General features: G+C 40.0%; 1 long non-coding RNA gene across 1 annotated transcript in view; it reads left to right on the top strand.

Annotated features, from left to right (window-relative positions):
* The window catches only part of LOC125409129 (uncharacterized), a 134125-nt gene extending 112208 nt beyond the window's left edge, over positions 1 to 21917 (top strand). Inside the window, exons 2-4 of the long non-coding RNA XR_007234695.3 lie at positions 6108 to 6242; positions 7103 to 8469; positions 19740 to 21917. This is a non-coding gene — a long non-coding RNA (uncharacterized LOC125409129). The remainder of the gene's footprint in view (positions 1 to 6107; positions 6243 to 7102; positions 8470 to 19739) is intronic.
* The last annotated feature ends 3696 nt before the right edge of the window (positions 21918 to 25613 follow it).

The raw sequence follows: 25613 nt of genomic DNA, 5'->3' as shown, positions 1-25613 counted from the left end.
TTCCTTCCTTTTTCTTTATCGCCCCACTCCCAAGTGCTATAATTACTTCTGTGAATACAGAATAGTGAAAATTTAAGACTTATTTTTAATATTTTTATGTATATGAGTGTTTTGCCTGCATGTGTGTATACGTACTTGCTCAGCATCTATGGAGGCCAGGAGAACTGTAGCTAGAGTTACGGATGGCTCCAAGTCACCATGTAAGTGCTGGTTTCAAGTAGCCTCAGTGTGATGAGCAAAGATCTGGGTGAATGACAATGAATATATATATTGAATTTTGATGTTGAGTTGGTCTTTGAGGGCAAGGAAGACATATATACACGTACATAAGCAATGGGGAGAGGAGAAGAGAGGGGAGACAGAGAGAAAGAGACAGAGAGAGAGAGAGAGAGAGAGAGAGAGAGAGAGAGAGAGAGAGAGAAAAGAGAATTACTTACTTTTTGGTCTTTCTGTTGTTTCTTTTTTTCCATATCTTAAATCAGTTAAAAGTTAATATTCTTTTCACTAACTCTGTTGTCATGGCCTGAAAGGCTCATGGAGTTCGCCTGCTTGAAACTTTTGATGCATAATACATTATATGGAATAATCTTTGTCCTGTCCTTTGAGCCTTGAGTTTCATTATCACTGCAGTCCTTTGATAGTTACGTTTCTGGGCAACTGAGGAAAGCTGCTCACACTGTACCTTTTGTATGCATCTGCACTTACAAAGGTAACAAAGCTCCCAGTGCCTAGCAACAAAAGCATGTTGCTATAAATCTAAATTATAATTACTTGTTTAAAAGTATCTCTAGTGAAAGTCTCAAGTGAAAATCTTTTTTCAATTAACTAAAGTACAATATATATATTTATATGGCATAAATGAAAATTTTGAGTTATGCCCTCTAAATCGTGAGTGTTTGAGGGTTTTATTGTTGATTTTTGTTTCTGAGACTGAGTCTGTTTGGCTTTGACCTAATTTTGTACTGAAGGATGACATTATACCGTGAATCCTCCTGATTCCACTTCCTGAGTGCTGGAAATTCAGTTTCACAGCACCACATCTGGCTTATATATAATGTTGGGATTGACTCTAGAGATTCAGGAATGCTGAGTGTGTTGTCTATTCTTGGTTGTCAACTTGACTACATTTGGAAATAACTGAAATTCAAGAGGTTGGGTAACCTGTGAGGTATTATTGTTGATTGACTCACTTGAAGTGGAAAAATCCATCTTAAATCTGGGCTACACCTTTTAGAGCATGGAAGAAGGAAACACTTGATGTTTGCCTGTTTCCCTCGACTCGCTGGCTAGTTTTTTGCTTCACTGGTTTAGAGGCTACATCTTATGGATTCCAATGTATACTGGGAACCAGCTGAGATACTCACCTTCATGGACTGAACAACTACTGGTTTCTTGGACTTCTGGTAGGAAGACAGTCATCCTTGGACAAGCAGGACCACAACCTGTAAACCACTGTAATAAATCCCCTCTATATATTTAGTTTCATTCTATCAATTTTGTTCCTCTAGAGAGCCCTGACTCTCAGCAAGCTATCTACCAAATGAACTACAGCCCAAGTCCTTGTGTTTTTTAAGAGCTTCTATATTAGCGAGCTCTAGTGGATGGATAAAATTAGCATACTAACTTTCAGGCCTGCTTCTGTCCATAAAACGTTGGCTAGCTAAGATATGCTGTTCAATAATAAAATACTGATTTTGGAAAAGAGATTATTATAATGGACGAAATTTGTAAAACTGTTATATGAAATTCAGACTTGTCATAAATCAGAATAATTCAAGACTAGAAATTAAAAATTAGTAAATTCAGGATAAAATAATTTAAATGAGAAAAATTGGCTCATCAGCATTGTGTGATTTTTTATGATGGATAAGCACATGCTTTTCATGCCACACGCCATGAATTCATTAGACACAGGCTCTAGGTTGATTGCACTTACAGTGTTGTAATCACTGACCTACTCTCTGTGTTTTAATGATTTGCTGCATGCACTTTCTAGCTTATTTGCTTGTCTGTGTCTCAAGATAAGGAAAAAAGTAAAAGAAATGTTCCCCAGAGTACAACATTTCTGTCTTTGATCCATGGAAAGTTCATTGCTTGTACTTTTGCCAACTGCTAAAAACACAAATTTAGGAGAAATCAAGTCCCGATTTGCAGCTCCTAGAATTCACCTTGTAAACAGTAAATGGCCAAGCAGAATTAACTATATAAAGTTTTAAAATCACTATGAATAGATATTTTTATTCATTTTTTTGTTTTTATATCATGTGTTTTCACAATTTACAGATGCCTTTATTGAAGGTTCCTTTATTGTTTGAAAAGGGAGTCAGGAAATTAAAAAAGAATTGCTTCTGGGTTCAGTAGTCAATCAAAATACCTAAGTACTCAGGCTAGTTTTATCTAAACTTGATGCAGACTAGTGGCGTCAAAGAGTCATTTGAGAAAATGACTCCATAAGGTGAGGGTGTAGGTAAGCGTGTGCGGTGTTTGTTTTCTTAGCTAGTGATTGATGGGTAGGACCTAGCTCACTGTGGGTGGTACCACCCCTAGACTGGTGGTCCTGTGTTCTATAAGAAAACTGATTGAGCAAGTCATGTGGAGCAAGCCAGTAAGAAGTACCCTTCTATGGTCTCTGCACCAGTTCTTGCCTCAAGGTTTCTGCTTTTTTTTTTGAGATCCTGTCTTTATTTGCTTCAGTGATAAAGAGCGATATGGAAGAGTATATCAAGATAATCCTTTCCTCCCATTTTTTGGGATCATAATGTTTAATCACAGCAATAGTAATGAACTAAGGCAGAAACTGATGCTAGGAATAGTAGGGCATTGCTGTGACAGACCTGACCATTTGGGAGGATTGCTAGAAGAACGTTAAGAGAAGTGTAGACAATGGAGCCTGGCTTATAAAGTCTCAGAAAGAATAAAAGACACTCCCAGGCCTTTAGTATGAGGAATCAGGGAAGTCTGGTCAGCTGGAGATGAAAAATAGGCTGCGGCTAACAAGAGGCCAGAACTACTGAAGAAAAAACATTGCTTTGCTTGGACAATGGATGCTGGCCAACTGGCCTGAAGAATCATCAGCATCGTGAAGTCTTCTGGGAATTGTTTCCTCCTGGATAGCATACAGAAGTTGTGCTCCAGAGGAGGCCAAGGTTGTACCTCATGCTGGGAGCCAACAACTTGGTGGTGTTAAATGTCACCCAGGTGGTACTGACTTTGAAGGCAAGAAGGGATCATGGAGAGAAGTTGAGGCTTGGTACCTTATACAGGGTTAGCATGCCTGAAGAGAGCCTAGGAGAGGGTATTGGTGAAAGGACAGCGGAGTTGCCACAAGGGACCCAATCTTAAAAGTACTATAACATGATCACCAAGAACTTGGCAAAAATGGACTGGAGGCAGCTGAAGCCTGGAAGATGCACTGTGTGTGCCGCATGGGGCAGAGCTGTAGAAGTGACCCAAGCCCCTCCTGAAGGAGCCCAGAAGATTGGGAGTGTGTTCCATTGGAAACTGAGTTATTTAAACTGTTGAAGTTTGCTTTGGTTCTGTTTAGATTGTGACTGTATCTTGTTCTTCCCTCTTGAAATAAGAAAGTATTTAACTTTTTTATTTTAAAGGAGCCAATAGTCAAGAGACTTTCAATTTTAAGTATAAGAGACTGGATTTTTAAAAAGACACTGGTTTTAAAATGTTTGAATTTGTAAGAATGTGTAGCACTTTAAGTTTCTAAAATACTTTATATTGTGATTTTTTATATAAAATTGTGATCTTGGAGATGAACAAAAAGGGAATATCGTGGCTTAATAGTGATGTGTTTGACAAGTTGACAAGGGGTTTGCAGTCGTGGCTAATTTTATGTCAATTTGACACAAACTAGTGTCATCAAAGAGAGGGAACCTCAGCTGAGATAACGCCTATATAAGACTGTGATGTAGGCAAACATGTGGGGCATTTTCTTAATTAGTGATTGACACGGGAGAGCAAAGCCCATTGTGTCTGTGGCCACCCCTGGGGTGGTGGTCCTTGTTCTGTAAGAAAGCAGGCTGAGCAAGCCTTGCAGAGCAAACCAGTAAGTGGCAGCTCTCTATGGCTTCTTTATCAGCTCCTGCCTCCAGGTTCCTGCCCTGTTTGAGTTCCTGTCCTGACTTCCTTAGATAGTGAGCAGTGATGAAGTGTAAACCAATTAAACTCTTATCCCCCAAGTTGTTTAATCGTGGTGTTTTATCATCACAAAGTAACCCTAACTGAAACAGTAAATATGTAATAAATAAATAAGTCGGCATAAATGGTCAGCGTTGCTTACTTTCTAATTGCATAGAGAATGGCTAATACTCTAATGCCCTTTGAGGAGAAGAATCTTGCATTTTGTATTATCATAAGCGTTTGAACATAGAAACTCTCAACTAGTTTGGTACTTGGTTATATTATCTGTTGAAAGAGTATCTGCTCTCACCTACCCACAGATTAACCACGGAGTTGAGGAACTTGTTTTGTTATATACAACTGAGATATTCTAAATATAAGACTTTTAAATTTTAAATAGAAACCAACATCCATCGAACTAATTTGCTTCTGAAGACAATTCTAAAGTTATAATGCTTATGCATGTTCCATACCCCAAATACTTCATATCACTGACTTGGAGCATATGCACAGCATCCAGGGTTTGAGGGTTCCTCGGCTGTAGTTCTCAATGGGAAGTAAATGATGCTTCTCTTGTGACCACAGTTACTGGTGCTTTACTGAAAGGGAGATTTGGATTAAGTAGTCTGGGATGTGATCTGTGAATGTGCATTTCTAACAGGCTCCCAGACATCTGCATGTCTGAGGATCATATTTTTCACAATAAAGGAATAAAGACATTTAATTTGTCTATCTTAATGGACTTGAACAACTGATTCATCCAGAATTTATCCATAACTTCCTTTAAAACACTCAGATTTTTTGATTAGGAGTTCATATTGAATTCTGAAAATGTCAAGTATTTCATTTAAAATATTCATAAGATAGCTACAATGTTTAGGGAAGTCTAGACTGTGGAAGCTGTTCCTCAATGCACTCTTATTCTTAGGTACAATTTTAAAGAACAGATTTGGTTGTTTGTCTTGTTTTTCATTTCTCTTGTATGGACACTGGGTCTACATGTGAGCCTATGCCCACGTGTACCTGGTACAGCAGAGGCTAGAAGAGGGTGTTAGTCTTCGGGAAACAGAATTACAGACAGTTTTGAGCTGCCATGTGCATCCTCTGGAAGAGTAGCCACTGCTATGAACTGCTGAGGCATCTCTCCAATCCCACAAAGCAGTTTCTTTATGGGAAAATATAATTGTTTTATATGCTGATTATTGACAATATTGCTACTTTTCATTTTCCTTGGATTCTAATTGATTTTATATTAAGAAATATAACTTTTAAAGTTCTTATCTTTAGGAAGAGTTAAGTTGGATTCTTGGTAATTTGCAAAGATTTTGATGTAATGTAAGAGATGATGAGTAGATTCCTCAGAGAAATAGAGAACAGTAATTTTCTCATATGAATTTACACTCTGTGAATTAGATACTAGTCTGAGAGATACATGAATTTTGTAAAAGTAAAAGAAGAAAGAGAAGGAAGAAGAGAATGAAGAAGAGAAGAAGAGGAGGAGAAAGGTGCAGGGGAAGAGGAGACAAAGGAAGGAGGACAGAGCTGCTTCATCTCTGGGTGAAATGAGAAACTCTGGTGGAAGCAGGTGGAGTTTTTTCTCGAGACTCGGAGCCGCTCTGTCCTGCTAGCTGCTCCCCAAATATCTACACAGAGACTTTATATTAATGATAAATGCTAGGCCAAAAGCTTAGGCTTGTTTTTATCTAGTTCTTATAACTTAAATAACCAATTTCTATTAATCTATGTGTTGCCCCGAGGCTCTTTCGCCTCATGTGTGTACTTCCCGTCCTGCTCACTCTATATCCCAGGGCATCTCCTCAGACTCAACTGACTCCACCCTTCTTCCTCCCAAAAATCCTGCCCAGTTATCGGTCAGTTGACTTTGTATTAACAATGAGAGCAACACATCTCTAGAGTCACCTCTGCCTTGGGGACTAAGACATCAAATATTCATCTCTATCTTCATTTTACAGATTTCCCGTCAGCCTCAATGACTATATATTCAAGTTACTCAATCTCTTGTGAAAATGGATCACACACACCTTGTAGGATGTGCATCTCTTGAGACACCATTTACAATTTACATCATTCTTCATAATAACCTGGAGGTAATTGTTTGAATGCAGATTGGATTCTTGGAAATTCTATGAAGGTACCAAGTTAGAATTTGTAGTGTCTGGTGGGATGGTGGCAACAATTTTACATTTGTAAGAAAATGAAAAATTTAATATCATATATACTGTACTCTGAGTACCATCATTTTGAATTTTGGCTTAACTACTGTAAGAATAAGCCCATTATCCCCACAAATTAAAATTTTAATTTCTCCAGGATACCATGGGGAATATTAGCCAAATGGTAAATATACTCAAAGGTATTTGACTTTTAAAAGGGCATTATTGTTAACAAAATGCAACTCTGTTTGGCAGAATCTGGGGCATTATGAAGAAGGGAGGGCTTTCAGAGATAAGTATATTTAGGAAGAAAAGAATTGTGTTGGGGGCAGGTGGACCCATAGAGGCAAGATATTTATAGCTTAGATGTTCCTCAGGAGTGAAACCTTCAAAGATATTTCAAAGAAGAGAAACAACTTCCTCTTTCCTTATGAACTCAGATTCTCTAAATAGATACAAGCCCTTCGTCAGGTCACACATAGTTGTGTGGAGTGGCCTCTGTCCTGATAATCAGGCTCTATAAGAGATAAAGATTTGGGGACATAAACAGCACATTTTGTATATGCCAATGATTTGTAGGTTGTGCAAGATGCTGTTTGGCTTTGTATTTTCCAACTACCTAAAGCAGCCTTGCAGGAGAACGCAGTAGTCTTTTTGCTGCACAAATGCAGGTGTAAAATGCTTTAGATAAGCTAAAACAATAAAAGTATTTAATAGAATTTACAAACTAAATGGCTAATAATAACTAAATGACGAACGATAATTACATGTTTTTATTTGACTTTCTTTGAAAGGGAGAAGACATTTCCTGAGACATTAGATTTATCATACAGAATAAACTCGGAGCTGATTGAAGTGCAACTGTACATATATTGAGGACAGATCTGAAGATGGTCTGGAAAGTCATACTCTGAAAAATATGACTCTTCCAGCTGGAGTTCTTGAAGATATTTTCTCGTAGCCTCTGTTTCTTCTTTCCACACGTGCTCTGAGAAATGGGAAGTAATAGCCTGTACTTTCTGAGAGCAATCAATGTTCTTCCCCAGAATGAAAAATAATTTGTACATGGAATGAAGAATATTATCACTTTAATTATAACCACATGCTGATCATTAAAAAAGACATTAGCAACTGCTTTAAACTTAGATGTGGACTATGATAGAATATGGTAAGAAGTCCCTATTGTACGGACACAGAAAAATGAGATTGATATCTGCTAAGCAAATGCTCTTTGGGCTTGAGAATGACAGAGGATATGCGTGTCTGCTTTGCAAGCATCATCATTGCATTTAAATATCAAGCACCCACATGCAAAGCTGGAAGTGGATGCACACATCTGGAACCCCAGCCTTGAAGGGAAGAACAGGCAGATACCAAGAGTTCCCTGCTGAGTAAACTTAGCCAAAAGCCAAACTTCATGTTTCAATGTGAAACTTCCAGGAAATATTTGGATGGTGGTAAAGGAAGACCCTCGAAGTTCTCCCCAGTTCTGGTTTTTGCATATGTGCATTGGTAGGTACACAGTACAACATGCACACGTAACATATATGTACACACACACACACACACACACACACACACACACACACACACACACCGAGACAGAGACAGAGACACGCACAGAAAAAAGAGGGGAAGCTTACTTAAAGGTTTGAAAAACAGAGTGTGAATTCAGAGTGTTTTTGTTTTTCATGAACTGTAAATCAATCACAAACAATGGAATCTCATGGATTGAAAAACTCTGAAATGAGAAGAAAAGTCAAATCGAGGGTCAAGTTGCCCAAGTCTTTCCAAAACTGAAGAAGCCTTGTCCAGTTTCAAGGGTGAAATAATCTTCTAGCTGATTCACCTGTCTACAGTGGTGGCTTGCTAGAGACCATACACAGAGATCTTAGTGACATGGTGAGCGTTACATACCTGTAATCCTGTCATTTGAAGGCTGAAGAAAGAGGATAGAGTTGAAGGCCAGCCTGGACTATACAGTGAATTACTGCACAGCAAGACATCTCAAAAACAAAACAAAAATCTCAGAGGAAAAAGACCGCTCAAACCCCCTGAAATAAAAAAAAGTCCTTCAAAATATAAAGTGACACATTATTAGAAAAATAAATTAAAAGAAATATTTTGTTCAAGACCTCCCAGTGGCTCTTGGTGAATTTAGGTAAGAGAAGTTGACAAAAGTTCATTTGACTTGTACGGTGTTGCCCAATCCATTTATCTATTTAAATTAAAGCTAAGATTAATTAGTATTCAATTCAGGTCTTTATAGTGTATTCCAAGTAGACATTAGCTAGCTACCTACTGTCCATGGACAGTATTGCTTATATAAATATGAAGCCTCGTTTCCATTGCTGGAGTGACTGGCTACGACTCTACTGGGCAAACCATAAATAATGAAAGGTTATTTTATACCATCCATGTATTAGCTTCAAGAACAACCAGTGGCCATCACTTTCTTCCCTTTACACTTCAAGATACAAGAAGCTCTACAGATTACTTATTTGTCACTTTTTCCCCATCCCTTAAACATGACAAAAAGAAATGCTGCCTAGTTAAGGGTAAGATAAAAAGCTAAATTAATTACAAGGATGGGGATACCACTATGGTTTAAATGTGCCCCACCACAGTTTATATATTAGAAATTCAATCATCAGTTAAACAATGTTGATATGTACCATTTTAGAAGTGATTAGGTCATAAGGCTTAGCCCTTATGCCCTCACAGATGGATTAAAGTCAATCCTATGGAACTAGGTTGTTACTGAGATTACAGTTGATTATAAAAAAAGGTTCAATCTCCCTCTTTGTTTTACCCATGTGATGACTTAACTATGCTGTGATGAAGCATAAAGATGCCAAACAAATGTGACATATCCATCTCAGACGTCTCAGCTTTTAGAATTGTTCACTAAGCAAATTTATTGTCCTTAATATAAATTACATTGTATTCTGTTTTCTTCTAAAAGCATAAATGAATCAACCCAGACGCATGTCTTAACTCTTATGGATGTTCTGAGTTGTAATCACCTATGGTCCAAATTTCAGGGATCCTAATGGTCAATGGAAAGGAAGTCTGTGGGAAATTACAACCTCAGTAACAGTCTTCTTGAAGTCAATGCATCTGAATGTGCAGGCTGCTAAGCAGACCGACACCGAACATCATGCTTTTTCTTGGTAGTTGTAAACATAAAGAAAGTAGAAGACAATCATCACAGAGGAAATTTCCTCTTGAAGTTCTTGGTGACAACCTTGGGATACTGGGTCTTACAGAGTTCATAATATTTCATATTTATAGAATTTTTAAAAGAAAAATGAAAGCATTTGTTCTTCCACTATTATTCTCTCTGTTCCTCAGACTTTGTGATATCTGAAACTACAGTCCATCAACTAATCCTTCAAATTCTGCTGAGATAGGAGAAAATTTGTGGAATCCAGCCAGAGGTCAAGTTTTCAAAATAATTGACTTAGTGCATTTTTTTTTATGTGCATGGTGTTTGCAGAACAGATGCCTGTGTGGGATTTTTATACTGCTCTAAAGTATAAAGGAAAATGACAATGTGAGACATATACTTTGTCAGAGAAAGAAACAAGTAAGCAAGCATATGCATTGAAATGTATATTGTTCCTCTTAGATTTAGTCAGCATAATAGTTTAGACCCTGTGAAATGATAAACTACGATGCACTTGGCAGTATAACCCGTGAGATTTCCTCAGGTTTCCTAGGGCATTTTCACTCCATAAGGTTTGTCTTTGGTCTTTGACCCACATTGCATTGATTTCAGTGCAGGATGGGGTGAGATAACAGATTTTTTTTTCTATTTCCCCAGGATCATTTGTTAAAGAATATATTTTTTTATGGTGCTTGTTTTTGCTGTCATTGTGTAAAATTACCTGACTATAACTTCGTGAGTTTATTTTCTGTCCTCTCTTCTACTGTACTGATCCATGTGTCTGTTTCCATGACAGTACCAGGCTGTGTTTCTTACTATACCTCTGATCTACACTTTGAAATCACATACTGTGATTCCTCAAACATTGCTTTTGTTTTCTTTCTGCTTAGCATTACTTTGATTGTTTGTAGTCTTTTCTGCTTCCTTCTTCATGAAAGCATCAGAACTACTCTGGGTTAGCAACATTCCCATTTGATAGGTACTGAGTATTGGGGTTGGAGAGATGGTTCAGCAGTTAAGAGCACTTACTGCTCTTGCAGAGGACCCAGGTTTGTTTCTCAGCACCCACATAGTGGCTCACAACCATGTGTAACCCAAGTTCAAGAGAATATGATACCGTTTTCTGGCTTCTGCAAGTACTGCATGCACTTGATCCTAGCCGAGCATCCTGGAAACTATGGCTCTGACCACTAGTACCACATAATCTTGTGTTGCAACACTTAGCTGCCATCCTAGCACTCAGGTAGTGTATGTATAAAGATCAGAAGTCCATGGTCATTCTAGACTACAAAGTGAGTTTGAGGACAGTATGGACTTCATGACACTCTTTCTAAAACCAAACAAATCAACATAAACATCAAAAGAAGTATTGTTATTTTATCTGTATTTATATAGTAGAGTCCCTCTTAGCAAATGAATCCTTTTCAATTTAGTTTATTCTTTCTTAGTTCTGATTTTCAAAAGGTAGTAGGGCAATTTTAATGAGAAAGTAAAAACCCATCACTCACATTTATCTGTGCTTTCAAAATTCAAATGCTTACACCATCATGTGTAAAGATAATGACGGAGCAATGGGACTTCACAGTCTGCTGACCGTGGTCCTGTACTTCTTCCTGTCTCCTCCTATTCTGCACTCAGGACACCATAGCAGGTTTTCATCCTTTCTCTCAGAAGGCTGTTTTCAAGAGCTCTGTTCTTAGAGGTGGTTCCCAGGCCAAGGATCTCAGACACAGGTCTTCCCAGGCCATAGTGGCATAACATTAAGGGAGTGAGTTTGACTGAGTACAGATATTGGGGCTTGAGGAAAGTAAGTTCTATTAGTTTGCTTCCTATTCCTGAACACGAGCTTTCTGATCTAGACCAGACAAACTTAAGAAGACAAAACACATTGTTCTGTATGATTAATATATAGCCCATTTCAAGATATAAACAACATTGTACGATGTTGGTTTGTTATTAGGATTGACTGTGTTTTTGATTACCATCACTATCATATCTTTTTTCTCATCAAGAGTCAGTGTTCTTGAAGTGATTCAATTTCAGGACTTAACAGAGACAAGCGTTCAACAAGAAGACAAAATTCCACTTATTTTGCCATTTAAAGTGGACTTCTCCAGTGCAGATTTTATCTGTTTAACTTTGAGAAAGAAGTCTTGGTATTGTTTGTAAAAGAAGCACATATAGAAAGTGGGGTGGAGTGGTAGAGAACATTAATTTAAGCAGGGAGGTAGGCAGTTCAACACAAAGCTTTGTTAGGCTCTGGGCTGCAATCTATACTTCCAGTCTTCTCTTTCTCCCCCTCTTCCACTTTCATTTTAAATTTATTTTGATTTTTCAGACAAAATCTCACAAATTACACTGTTCTGGAACTTCTTATATTGTCCAGGCTGGCTTGGACATGACAACTTTCTGTCCAAGCCTCTGGAGTGCCAGGAATGCATCTGTGTGACATCAATCCTGGCTACTTCTTATCTTGTGAACCAAGTTAATCAATTTGAATTCCTCTGTCATTTATTCTCTTCACTGGCCTGAGGAGTGAATCTCTTTCTTGATTGGAATTATCCACAGTTTTCAAAAATACATTGTTCTCACTGGTCTCTGCTATTTAGTTACTGTCGTTTCTATTCTAAGTACTTTCTTTTCTACTGATAGCATTATCATTTATTTTAGACATTCCGTATCTGGTGATGACTTGTAATTGATCAGCTCTTTATTCATTCGCCAACTGCTTTTCATTTCATTTTTCCTTCCTACCTGGTGAGGCTGACAGTATGAAGTTCTGTTTATAAACAAAACCAACTGTAGGGTATATGCACCTGTACAGCCGTGGACATATTTGCGCATCATACACAGAGGGTGTAGCTGCACGGACGGTTTTGCATACAGCTTGGGTCAGACTGCAGTGCAGCCCTAGGAGTCAAGAGCTAATTTGGGAAATGACATAAGAAAGAAGCAAAGCTGTGAAATTCTAGTGTTGTGGATGAAAACGAGTGTTTTCTCCCCTTGGTAGGAAGATGCTCACTTTTCTTTTAATACAAGTAGTAGTGATAGAATTGCCTACAGCAACTTCCCTTTCTCTCACACCTTCAGCATCCTAACATCCTGTGCTAACATAATGGATGACAGCCCTGTTTCCCAGCACCACAAGGCTACAATGTACATATGAGCATTTCCCTCTACGAATGTTTCCCAATGCCTTAAAGATGTTAAAGATGCTCAATCTTTATGCTGCTCTTAGCTGGCTTCCATCCTGAGAATGTAAATCCTCTGTTTGACTTGTCATAAGTTGACAGAAGACCCAAAAATGCCTGAGATCGCTAGCAGGGGCTAGCATGCTGTCTGAGTTTGGGCTGCAATATGGTGAAATCTGCTTGCTTTCAATTATTCAAACCCACTTATATTTCTTATGCCAAGTTGGGTAGGTTTATATTTCCATCTTTTTCCAATTCTAAAATGAGGTGCTTTGCATAAATTAAACCATCCCTATGCTACTGTGAGGAAGAATACCTTCTACAGCCCTTTAAGAAATTCCTACCTCCAAATCCAGAGATTTCTTCCTGTTACTGACTAGGTAAAGCTCCTGCCTTTTGCCTCTTAATATTCAGTGGCTCATGTCTAGTGTTCTTACCTGGCAGTGCCATATGTAGTAAATTTCCTTGTAGCAAGAACAATATTACTTAGATCAGGTCTCTTGATAAAGCAGTAATTTCATGGGTCACAATCTGTTAACTGATAAAACATAAAGAAAACAATCAGGAATTGATTAGCCAATTTCAAGCCCAGCAGGCTGACTCTGCCTCTGCTGCTGTTCTTTCTGTTCACAGAGCTAGCTAGCTGCTATGTGTGCTAGTCCATGTGCTCATTTATTTATTTATTTTTCCCTGAAGCACTAGCTCTGATTGCCATGATTGAAGGATTTGATTGTCAGGCTAAACCGAGGAATAGCATAGTCCACATCTGGCTGGTCATGTGACAAATACCCAACATTACCCACCAGCCCATGCCTGTGGCCATGTCAGTCTTGCTATCCAGGAACATTTGTTCCCGCTCATTGGCTTAAAAACAATTCCTATGAAACTGGGATTGAGAGCTAGCAGGTTTGGAAGCATGCCAGCATCCTGTTGAGTGAGAAGAAAAGACTGAGAATAGGAAGTCTATTGACCCAATTCATCGTACAATGTGCAATAGAGATGCCAGGACAAGGGGTGGAGGCGTTGTTCTGTGAAAGCTTTTTAGAACAAGAGATGTAGGACAATGAGGTACAGATGGAGTTGGGGTCAGGGTCTGAAGAGGCCTCCTTCAGCTACTGTGGGAGAATACACTGTGACTGTGGTAGGAGCCCCTCCCCCCTTTTTTCTGCTGTGCTGATTAAATAGCAGCATTCTGTGATAATTTATTTTCTTTTTTTGGTTTACTTTAATTGCTGATGCCTATTTGAAAGAGTTGGACTTCCAGCTGCTGACTTGGAATGAAACAACTTCCTGAAACAAAATTAATTGATTCATTCTTTGTAGACATAAAAATTAAGTGAAAGATCTTGCAATATGTTTTTACTCATACAAATATGTCCAAATTCTTTGAAATGATCTAACATAGAAGACTTAATATGCTTTCAAGTCTCCTTTGCAGATATGATGAACTTCAAAGAAAACATATTTTGTATTAGTTACTTTTTGTTACTGTGATAAAAATATCCTGGCCAAAGGCAGTTTATGCTGAAAGAATTTATTTTGGCTCACAGAGAGAGCGAGCCTGGGCCACAAGCAATGGGAGGAGTGCTTCAGGGTGATATTCCTGACTCCAGATATTCTTCCTGGACAAATAGCTCGGGCTTCACCACAGTGGGAAAGGAGAATCCTATCACTCCCAATACTATCGGGAAGCACCCTCACAAGTACTATTGCCACAGGGACTAGACTTCTTAGTACCCAACAGGTTAAACCTAGCTAGCTGTCCAGTCAAATTGAGGACAACCTTAGTCTAGTCCTGTAGGGTATAGTTACCCCGTGGAACCAGATAGATCCTCTTGGCAGGCATGCCATTACAAAGATCATGGGGGGCTAGACCTACTCAGGCCTAGAAAGGGTGACATATATGTCTTCTTGGGAGAAGAATGTTGCTTCTATGAAAATCCAACAAGAAACTTGAGAGAAAATGGTAGACACTTGTTAGAACAAATACATGCTAGGGACAAGCCCAACTGGGTTGAGATCTGGACCTCCTCAAGCTCATGACTGCTCTCTTTCCCTGCAGGACCTTTGACTAAAATTCTCCTGACTCTATTGTTTGGTCAATGTCTTATAAAACCTCTGACTTATACCATTAGAAATAAGACAGAAGCAGTTACTTCAGGTCCTCTGCCAGTATCAGAGGATGTTTTTAGAAAGGCCTTAGGGGATCATGACAATGAAGAGGAGGGTATGTGGCAGAAGTCTCCCAAACTGTCACATGTTGGAAACAATGAAACTTCCCTAGTGCTGACCTGCCCTCCTTCTGGAAAACCCTGCCCTGCTGTTGCCATTACCACCATATACTTTGTTCTTGTACTTCCTGTTTGTTAATGGTTGCTCTTCTGTATATAAATGACCAATGAACCCAAGATTTAATAAACTTTTTCACCCCAACTGAAAATGCTCAGTGACTCAGAAACTCCCACAACCAACTGATACATTATATTTCTAATTTATATGTGTTTTCAATGGCATATTTGAGGTAGGAATCTTGAAAGATGGTTCTTAACTAATTAAAAATACTCAGTCCAATTCTTGACCACCTTGGGACTTGACCAGTTAGTACTTTTTTTTGTGAACACAAGCAAGTGAATAAAATAGTGCCAGACTGTTCCCTTAAAAATTGAGTGGAGGGACTGGGAAAGACTTCATGGTTAAGAGGATTTGTTGCTCTTTGAACAGATTTGGCTTTGAATTAGGAGGCTCCCAACTGCCTATAACTCTTTTGGCTTGCTTGAGAACTGTGTACACAAGGTATACATGCGCACATGTGCACATACGCACACAAAAACAAATCTGGAAAAAAAGGATGCAAACATTTAGAGCTAGTCGTCAGTGTTGCCATGCCAATTCTACAAGATGAAGTTTGGAGCAATGTTTGTAGTCTGTACAATCCTGTAGACGTTTATATGGTTTAATCATTCAGCAGAAAGCCATTCAGTGCCTTGTATAAATTCAGATGGCTGAAGAGTGTTGGAAACCCTTATGAGATGCCTATGTTTTGGTTATTTTCCCAAAACTGCCTTAGGTAGCATTACCCAGATTTGATTCCTACTTTTCCATTGTCAGCCTATTTATAGAGAATCATTTTCTTTAATAAGAACCTCACATTATCAAAATTTCATGGACAAATTTGCAAAGTCAGGATGTCAATTTATTACTTTACAGCAAGAAGAAACAACTGCTGTGTCACCTTAATTACACACGGAGCCATGCTTTTCTGTTTTCTTCTTCCTCTCAGAGTCAGAAGTACACAGAGACCCAAGCTACTGCTAACAGGTACTTCATCTTCACAAAGGAGTGGGCACTGCAACACCAGGGAAGGATCGGCTCTGGCTACTTCTTTCTGGATGCGTTCTTGAGAGTACTTACAAAGTTTGCTTCAGCAATTCCATTTTTCTGATATGAACAATAAGCCCTTGTCTCTGAAGGACGTTGAACAAGCAAGCCAATAGAAAGAAAAGATAACTCTCTCTTCTGCATTTGTGCCTTACAAGAGAGGGGACCATACTGAAGGTCCAGAGGCACACTGTTCTTGTTCTTATCCCCGTTCAGGGGAAAGTCACTTAGAGGTAACATCAGTAGGAGACAGAGAGATGCTAGAAAGGGGGCACAGGTAGTGTTTGGTGTGCAAGAATTCTGCCAGTAGCCTGTGGGCCATCAGAGAGCTTTGCATGGATATTTGGTATCTAAAATAGAGTGCTTTCTAACTTCCCAGGGGACAAGGTCTTCATTCGGACTCTGCTATGTTGCAATGTTGAAACGCTGAATATTAAGGGCTGCAGTCTTGAGACTATCTGTAAAAAACACTTCTGATTCAGGCTTAGCATGGAAAGAGGGAGTTAGATGCTCTTTAGATTTCAGACAGTAAGAACAGTGCTTTAAACTGCCTAGAGAGCAGGGTTTATCCTAATCCTAAAGTCTGCAGACAGTCAAAGGGACTTTCAGTGAACATATAAGATAGATAGGACCTTTCCCCACAGAAAATTAGGGAGCTAATGTGCAGCTCACCAGATAGGGGCAGAGAGGCCCAGAGTTGATTGATTCTATTTTGCAAACAAAAATTTGTATTCATGTCTCTTTTATGATGCTTTTCAATCTTTGTCTAAGACAGCAACATTCATCTCATTTCCTAAATTTTAGGAGAAATTTTCTCATTGAATATGCACTCCTGTCTAGGAAAGATGCTCAAGCAGCTCTCCCACCAAGCAGTCTGATACCACTGTTAAAAGTCTAAAGTGCATAGGGGTGGAGAAGTCCGGGGAGTGGGGAAGCCCAGGAGGCATTAACCCTATACAAAAAACTACAGGCAACTAAGAAATGCTGAGAGTGAAATAGTTTTTCCCAGGGAAGTGCAAGTCATTCGGTTATCAAATAGCAAATTGTTAGCCCTGAAAACAATCATACAAGTAACACACAAATTAAGAATTAATACTCATGTATTTGGGGATATATTTTATATATTTGTACTATATATGTCTTTCTGTGTGAAAACACACACACACGTGCATGTGTATCTATATGTAACAACAATTAATTCAAAGATGTGATGAATTTAAAAAGACCAAGAAGGAATATATGAAAGAATTTAGAGGGAGGGAATGAAAGGGGAGAGAAATGATATATGTATATGTGTGTGTGCATTACAATCTCAGAAAATAAAAGAAATAATTAGTAATCATTTAAAATTTCATTTTAAAAAATAAAACCAGGATTAAACCTAGGTTACTTTATTCCAAAATCTACTAAGAAGAGAGTATGGTAACATAGAAAACAGGTCCTGAGACTATAGAGGTCTAGGGGTCCTGGAGATGTCCTGAAAGAAGCTACCTCTCTTTCACGCCTTTCTTTTCTTCTGTCCTCTGTTTTTTTGTCCCTCTGTCCTTTCCTGCCTCCCATCCTCCTTCTTCCCTCCCTTCCTTCCTTTTCTCCCCATCTCTGATGTATGTGTTAATGTAGGTATGTATATGTGGGGAGTATACATGCTTACATTTGTTTGTACATATAAATGCATATATGTGCATGTGGAGGCCATAGGTCAATATCAAATATCTTCTTCTACATAATTATTTTTGAAATTGGGTTTCAGAAGTAGACAACTGTCTGGTCTGGCCAACCAGTATTCCCAGCGACCTTCCTATTTCCTCCTCCCTTTTACTAGGATTATAGTTGTGGGCTGCCATACTTGTCTTTTTTTTTTTTTTTTTTTTTTTTTTACTTTTTTTTAATTAAAAATTTCCACCTCCTCCCACTCCCCCTCCCTCTCCAGTCCAAAGAGCAGTCAGGGTTCCCTGCCCTGTGGGAAGTCCAAGGTCCTCCCCGCTCCATCCAGGTCTAGGAAGGTGAGCTTCCAAACAGACTAGACAAAGCCAGTCAATGCAGTAGAATCAAAACCCAGTGCCATTGTCCTTGGCTTCTCAGTCAGCCCTCATTGTCAGCCACGGTTTGATCACCTCTGTCATATTTTCTGTCTGTTTGTTGGCATTTATCTCTTTTTGCATTTGTGTGTGGACTCACATGTTGTAGAGTACATATAGAGTCTTTGCCTGCGGTCTGTGGAACTTGCCTCTGCTTGGCTTTCTTTTTATCCCAGATAACCACACTGTTCTCTCTCTGTTCTTTTCCTTCTCTTGAAGGCTCTACTTGACTTTTATTGAAGAATATATAGGAACTTATTGGGAAGAAGAGGAAAGAAATGACTTACTAGGAAAATAATCTGACATAAATATCATGGGCATGAGACACTGCAATCAGTGCAGAGGTGTGTATTGGAGTGAATAAAGTCTCCATGAGTAGATATTAAATGTACTGTCTCCAATGGAAGCTAATTCTTTATCTCCACCCCCTACCACATGATGATCCACCCTTTATTCTCTTTCTCAAGCAGCATGCTGAGCAAATGTGGACAAAGGTCAAAAGGTTGGCCTGAGTTATGGAGCTTGCTTCTGATCAAAAAAATTGTAAAGTCAACTGAGCTACTGAAGGAAGTCTTTGTAAATAACTGTTTCCTCTCAGAAGAGCCACTGAATATGTTTGAGTTTGATTTTCTCATATATATATATATATATATATATATATATATATATATATATATATATGTGGCTTTATCTCTATTTAAAGTTATAATTGTATGAAGAGGTTAGTCAGCCAAGATATACGAAATTGGAAGGTAATGAAGACTGTTTGAAGGTGCTAGAGTTCTTATGGTACACTTTTTTTCCCTTTTTGATTGTATGTTTTCTGCCTTTTATTTTATTTTATTTTTTTCCTACTATATTCTTGCTATTGCAACTTCTGTATATCTGGTAAACCAAGGACCTACAAAAAATTGAAGGAGTAAGGGGTTAGGTGGCACTGCAGCAGGTGGAGTTCTTGCTCCCAGCTCCCAGACCTGTGTTTGAATTCCCGAGCACTCATGTAAACTGGGCCACAGAGGCTTGTATTTGCTATTCCAGTGCTGGGCCGGCTGGGCCCGGAATATGTGGTGTTTACTGCTCCCTGAATCTAGCCAAACTTAGCACATTTTTAAAAATAAGGTGGGTAGTAAATGAGAAAGATATCCCATATGATATATGGCCTCCACAATTATAAAAATGACAAATAGACATAAAATATTATAAAAGTTAGTGTAGATCAAGTAGTCTACTTAGAGACAGTCAGGGAAGGATGTGATCTGACAATTTGTGAAGAGAAGACAGGGGTACAGTGTTTTGGGGGACTTTGGGCTGCTCCATGCACTCTTAGATGATCAGGTATTTTTAAATTTTATGTTTAAAAGCTAGCAGGAACATCAGCAGGAGAAAGATAAAAGCATGGCATATATCTGTGATTTACTCAAACTTTAGAAAGTACAGGCACAGCTAAGAAATGCCTTAGCAAAATTCTAAAATAAAATTTTAAAGGAGCAAAGGTGTATTTAAGGTTTATTTTGAACATGAAAAGGGTCCAAGGCTGGGATCATCTTGTAGCAAGCTATTTTGATGTTGGTAATTACATAAGTGAGAACTCACTGCTGAAATTCTATTTTGTCAGGTAAGTCAAGAAGGTCAAGAGGACTGCGCTTACTGATCTTCCATTGATGCTGCAAAAAGCTTCTGACAGGAAAAACTGGAGGGAGAAAGGTTTGTTTGACTCAGAGTATCAGAGGAATTTCACCGCATCATGGTGAGGAAGATATGGTGAAGTTCATGGTGGCAGTGGCATCTTCCTTCTTGGCAGACCAGGAGACAGAGATGGTCAGAACCAAGGGCCAGGCTTTCATGTTCACCAGGTCATTTCCAGTGACCTAGGTTGTTAGCTAGGCCCCAGCTTCTAAAGACTCCACCAAATTCAGAATGGATCTGTATTGGAAACCGGGCATTCAAAACATGAGGGCATTTTATATTCAAACCACAGCAAGAATCACTGATTTGACATCTCTGTATGCAAGTCAGTCCCTGTAGTAAATACATAACTCAAACTCACATTTACTGTGACTTATTTCTCTTCTAATTCTACTGACATCATTGATGTTATTAAAAACATACCTCAGACAGACTTCATGTAGCACGGAAGATACTGAAGCGGAGGATACTGAAGATACAGAAGATAGCAGACCCTGAAGGGAAGGATTCCTTTCAAGTAGATTGACAGATAGGTTACATCTAAGTATCTGTCGTGGCATGATGGCTATAAGGAAGAGAATCACCACCATCAGTCCTTTTTGGCCAAAACTATCTCCAACTCACCACTATGAAGGAAATATTCGTATAGTTATATGCAAATATGTGAGGGTCAGTAATTTCTTTTCATTGTATAATTCATTTTCATAAGAATATTCTTGGTTATTTAAATCTAATTCAACTGAAACAATATTTGTATTGTGGTAGTGTGTGTTCCATCAAGGTTCTATCAGGTCTAATCACAGGGTTACATTTCCTTTAGAATTGTCAATAGTTATATGAACTTGGGAGTTCATATAACCTAAAAATCTGCATAAATATGTTTATAAGTCTGTTTGTTTCATTATTTAAGTACCTTCCTGAAAGTATTTTCCAAATGGATTTCAAAAATCTTTAGCTGAAATATTTCCTATGACTTTTGTGGAATGTAACTCACTTGGGAAATAAAAGTAAGAGCAAAAATAAAAGGTTATTAAATTGCTATCTTGATACTATATAAACAATAAAAGAATTAAAAATACATGAAATTTAATTACTTCGCAGACACAATATACTGTTTTAAAAGGAAAACAAAATATAAAATGCTTAGTATTTAAAGAAAACATGGCTTCACCTCTACCGAGGAGAGAATGAGATTCGTTTACCAATGTAAGGAGAGTATTTATATGAAATTGTTGCTATAAAAAAGGATCTGAATCACACACAGAAATAGGTGCTCTTATTTGTTTGGAATTTCACATTTTAATCTTGTCACATAGTCTGGGCAGTCAAGTCTGTGACAGATGAAGCGCCAAGTGCCTTATCAGTCTGGAGAATTCTGAGAAAAACAATCTGTAACACTATCTGTAGTGTGATACTATCCCTAAACCTCTCTCTCTATAGAATTAGACACTATGAAAACAGGGATTTGCTCAATAAATTATGTCCTATGTAGAATGGGGACATGAGTTACCATCTAACTTCTCCTGATTTGTCTTTATAACATCTTAGCTAAGGAGCTCTCTTGGGCAGAATTTGGAAAAGATTTGTTTAGCTGAATCAAACTTTTTTTTTTGATCAGTATTTCAGTCATCAGAATAAAGAGTCACCACAAGCCATTATTTCTGTGGTGGGTTCTCTTCCACTTTGGCTATGCAAAATGCAAACGCAGCCTGAATGAAATATTCCTGACATGTCTATACAGTATTGACAACAAAGATATATGAAATTTCTTTAATGCATTTTCCATTTCTTTCTCCCATTGGTGTTATTGTTTTGGAATCTGAAAGAAGTCTTGGTCTGATTTTTTTTTTAAATCCTTTGTTATTTGTTGGCTATTTATCATCTTTCCTGTCTCTTTAAACAGAAATTTCAGTTCTGCCTTGGTTTACAGAGTGTGTTTTTGCAAGAAGCACATATGATAATGCCAGATACAGTGTCATTTAGAGTTGTGGGGGAAGTGTTTGTGTTTCAGCAAATTTTGGTCTTTTTCATATATAACTGATAATAATAACAGAACTCAGGTATTTTGTCAAAGATGTGATATTTTAAAATAAAAATTTTGACACTTGACTGTATCTTTTGAGAACAGATATTTGAGGTAGTCTCATTAAGCCAGTTTTAGATTTGTTCAAAATCCATTTAAGTAATTAGTAATATCCTTTCAAAACGACAAAGAATATATATACTCTTTAATTTGATCCTTTGCCTTCTAAAGAGGTGATAGAAATACATCACTGTTCTTGTTTTTTGTGCTATATCATAACTGTAATTTACATGTACCAACCCCACAGGCATATGCCAAGGGACAGGTGACGTTCATTAAAAGTCGACATGCTGTCTTGGGCTGTGTCTTTTTACTTGAAGGCAGGAAAAGAGATACTATTACCTCTCAGGATCATTCTACTTAGAGTCTTCAGGATTAGAACCTGGAATGTTCCCATTGCTTAATGTTTGTTTAAGACGTGATTTTTCCTCATCCAAGTTACTTTTACTTTTGCAATTTTTTTTTATTAAAATATAAAAGTTTCACCTGGAGCGCTGCTGGCGCCTAAGGAGCACCAGGAATGGAGGTGATGTCACAGTGATGCAGCCCGGCCCACCCTGGCCAAGAGAGCGAAGAGACCCGTGTCACCTTACAGTGGCTACAATGGGCAGCTGTTGACCAGTGTGTACCAGCCCACCGAGATGGCCCTGATGCACAAAGGCCCGTCTGAAGGCGCTTACGACGTCATCCTCCCACGGGTCACCGCCAACAGCCAGGTGATGGGCAGTGTCAACTCGACCCTGCGAGCTGAAGACATGTACATGGCCACGCCACCAAAAGGCGGCAAGATCTCTCAGGATCAGTCCCCGAAAAACAAAACGAGATGGTAGATGCCCTCTTCCCTGAACCACACCTCATCCGGATACCCTCATTGCTCTGCATCCAGCTGAGCAGGGCCCAGCAGTATCCCCACCTTTGTTCTTGGAGCTGGGAGGGACCAGAGGCCAGCAATCTGAAGCTTTGGACTGAGTGGGGACCTTGGGTTAGGCCTGAAGCATGTGACTGGTGCTCATAGGGCCACCTACCCTCTTGCCCATCCCAGCCTCCTGGTCCCCGAGTGACTGCAGGGAGCTAACTGTTGACTTCTGTCTCCTGTCTTAACACATCCCCCAAGTCACAGAGTCTGTGTCCCCATGTGGTTCTCCAGGTGGTTGTTGTCTTGCTGTGAACATCAGGTGTGCGATGCCACTGTTCTGACACTGGACCTTCTTGGCTATGTTGGTAATCCATCAGATGTCACACAACGGACACCATATGCATCTCTGTGAGTCTCTAGAGACAAACCACACAGATGTTATCCCTCGCCCTAGTCTGGACCTTCTGCCATCTTCTAGACTGGAAGAGGTTGCCAGCTAGGAGCAGAGCCCAGGTTGGGCAGGCTGTTTCTCATGACCTGAGGGTTTCAGGTCCCAGCACCTTTGTGCCTGGCCTGAGTCTACCTTACCTTTAGTGAGCTGTGTCCCCTTACCAGGGCAGGATCGTTCATTTTCCCTCCCCACTGCCCATCCCCATTGGGAATGGGAATCGCAACATTTATCCTAACGGGGGAAGATTTCTCGTTGTCCAGCACTGCCGCACAGAGAACCCTACATAAGAGTCGAAGAGCTGGTGGGGCCACAATGGTGCTTAGAGCTTTGCGCTATGGATGTACCTCAGTTAAACCCCTGGCCACAACTCCCCAGTCTGCTTTCGGCTTCTGTGCCAGCTCCCAGGATAGCTCCTAGGACAGGCGCAGAGGTGGAATTATCTGGATCTCATAGGTTCTGGAGGTACCTGCTGGGGCTACTTGGACATATGTGGTTGGGGTCTGGGAGTTCCTTTAGGAGACAGTGGGTGGGAGCCAGGGCTGCATTCTCAGGGTGACTTGAACCTTTCCTCGGTCCGGGTGGTGGGATGTGGAATTCAGGGCTGGAGATTGCTTATGGGAAGATGTCTAAGTTTCTACCTCAGTTTGGGCAGCAGATGTCCTTGGTATACCTGGACAAGCCCTGCTGCTTTCATCACTAGAGGAAATTCTAATGGCCTTGGCCTTAGGACGTGCACCTGAGGAACCTGATGTCTACCCAGGTCAGAGAGGGCCATTTTCAGGCCCGCGAGCTGCCGACACCAATGACTGGGATGATCATAGTACCAGACCCTGGAACCGAGGTCTCCACAGCACTGGGTACCAGACAGAGCCTCTTCCAGGCCCTCTCCAAGTGTGCCCTGGAGCCTGGACATTAGCGCAGCACTACTTAGTGCCAAGGTAGACAGAGGTGAAGATGAGTGACTGCCCAGGAAGGTGCCCCATGCTTACTTAGTCCATGGCTCCCATGCTGACTTCTCCCTAGTAGCCTGTGTCTTCTATCATTGGGGAAAAGGTCCCCACAGAGTGGGACTGTACCTCCAAATGTGACTCCTCCTGCCTTGACCTCTGTTGAATGAGGATGCTCAATCTATTGAGCATCAATACAATTCAGCACCCCCCACACATGCGAGGGAATGGGGTCTCCGTGGACCTCACACTGTTCTTTATCTAGAGCTCTGAGACCTGTCACAGCAAGCAGGGGACTAGTTTGCTGTCTTAAGCGAGTCTTTTAGGACTCCAAAAGCACCAGATGCCTATGTGCAGCCTATGGTGGATATGGCTGTGTTTATTGCCCAAGTCCTGGCTGCAACTGCAGCTCAGGAGTCATAGGCTCCTGGAAGATGCAGACTTGCCTGGATGCAGAAGTACCTGTGGTACCTACTTACCCTGCGTCTTTCAGTTCCGGTTCCAGCGAAGGACAGTTTTAGGAGGCTTGGGGGCCACCTAGTTAACAGTGATGTATCACTGTATCCCACACAAGGGAGGAATGAGCAGACCCAGGCCTGGTTCAAGTTCATCATTCACAGGCCAGCCCCTTGGTCGATGTCACACCAACACTGTTAAATCCTACAGTGGATGTCAATGGAGGGTCAACTTTGTAACTTCTCAGAATTAAATGACTGCCCTTTCTTTGTGAGGGAAAAAAAATATAAAAGTTTCCATTTTCGCTCCTCCTTCCAACACCCTCCCACTCCCCCCACTCCCTCTCCTCTTCCCTCTCCATCCCTAAGAGCAGTCAGGGTTTCCTACCCTGTGGGTAGTTCAAGTTCCTCCCCGCTCCCTCCAGGTCCAGGAAGGTGAGTATCCAAACAGACTGGATCTCCAAAAATCCAGAATATGCAGAGGAAACAAGTCCCAGAGTCATTGTCAATGGCTTTTTAGAAAGACTTCGGGCCAGCCACATTCAGGGAATCCAGCCTCCTCCAGAGAATCTGGTTGGATCAAGCGCTCCTTCAGTCCCAGTCAACTGGCATTGGTGAACTCTCATTAGATCAGTCCCCTTGTATCAGTGGGTGATCGTTCCCCTTGCGGTTCTGATTTTCTTTTTCATGTTCTTCCTCCTTCTGCTCCTCATTTGGACCTTGGGGGGCTCAGTCCGGTGCTCCAATGTGGGTCTCCGTCTGCATCGCCATCCATCGCCGGATGAAGGTTCCCCCTGATCTTGCCCTCCCTGCTCACGTTCTTCTTCCTTCTGCTTCTCGCTTGGACCTAGGGAGTTAAGTCCAGTGTTCCAACGTGGGTCCCCGTCCCTATCTCCATCTATTGCCAGATGAAGGATCTATGGTGATAAGCAAAATATTCATCAGTATGGTTATGGGCCAAGGCCAGTTCAGGCACCCTCTCCTCTGTCCAGAGAACAATCTGGGAATCTC

Source organism: Myodes glareolus, chromosome 13 (assembly GCF_982192425.1).
Source record: "Myodes glareolus chromosome 13, mMyoGla1.1, whole genome shotgun sequence".
Taxonomy (NCBI): domain Eukaryota; kingdom Metazoa; phylum Chordata; class Mammalia; order Rodentia; family Cricetidae; genus Myodes; species Myodes glareolus.
Note: the sequence above shows the minus strand (reverse complement) of the source record. Positions and strands in the feature narration are given on the sequence as shown.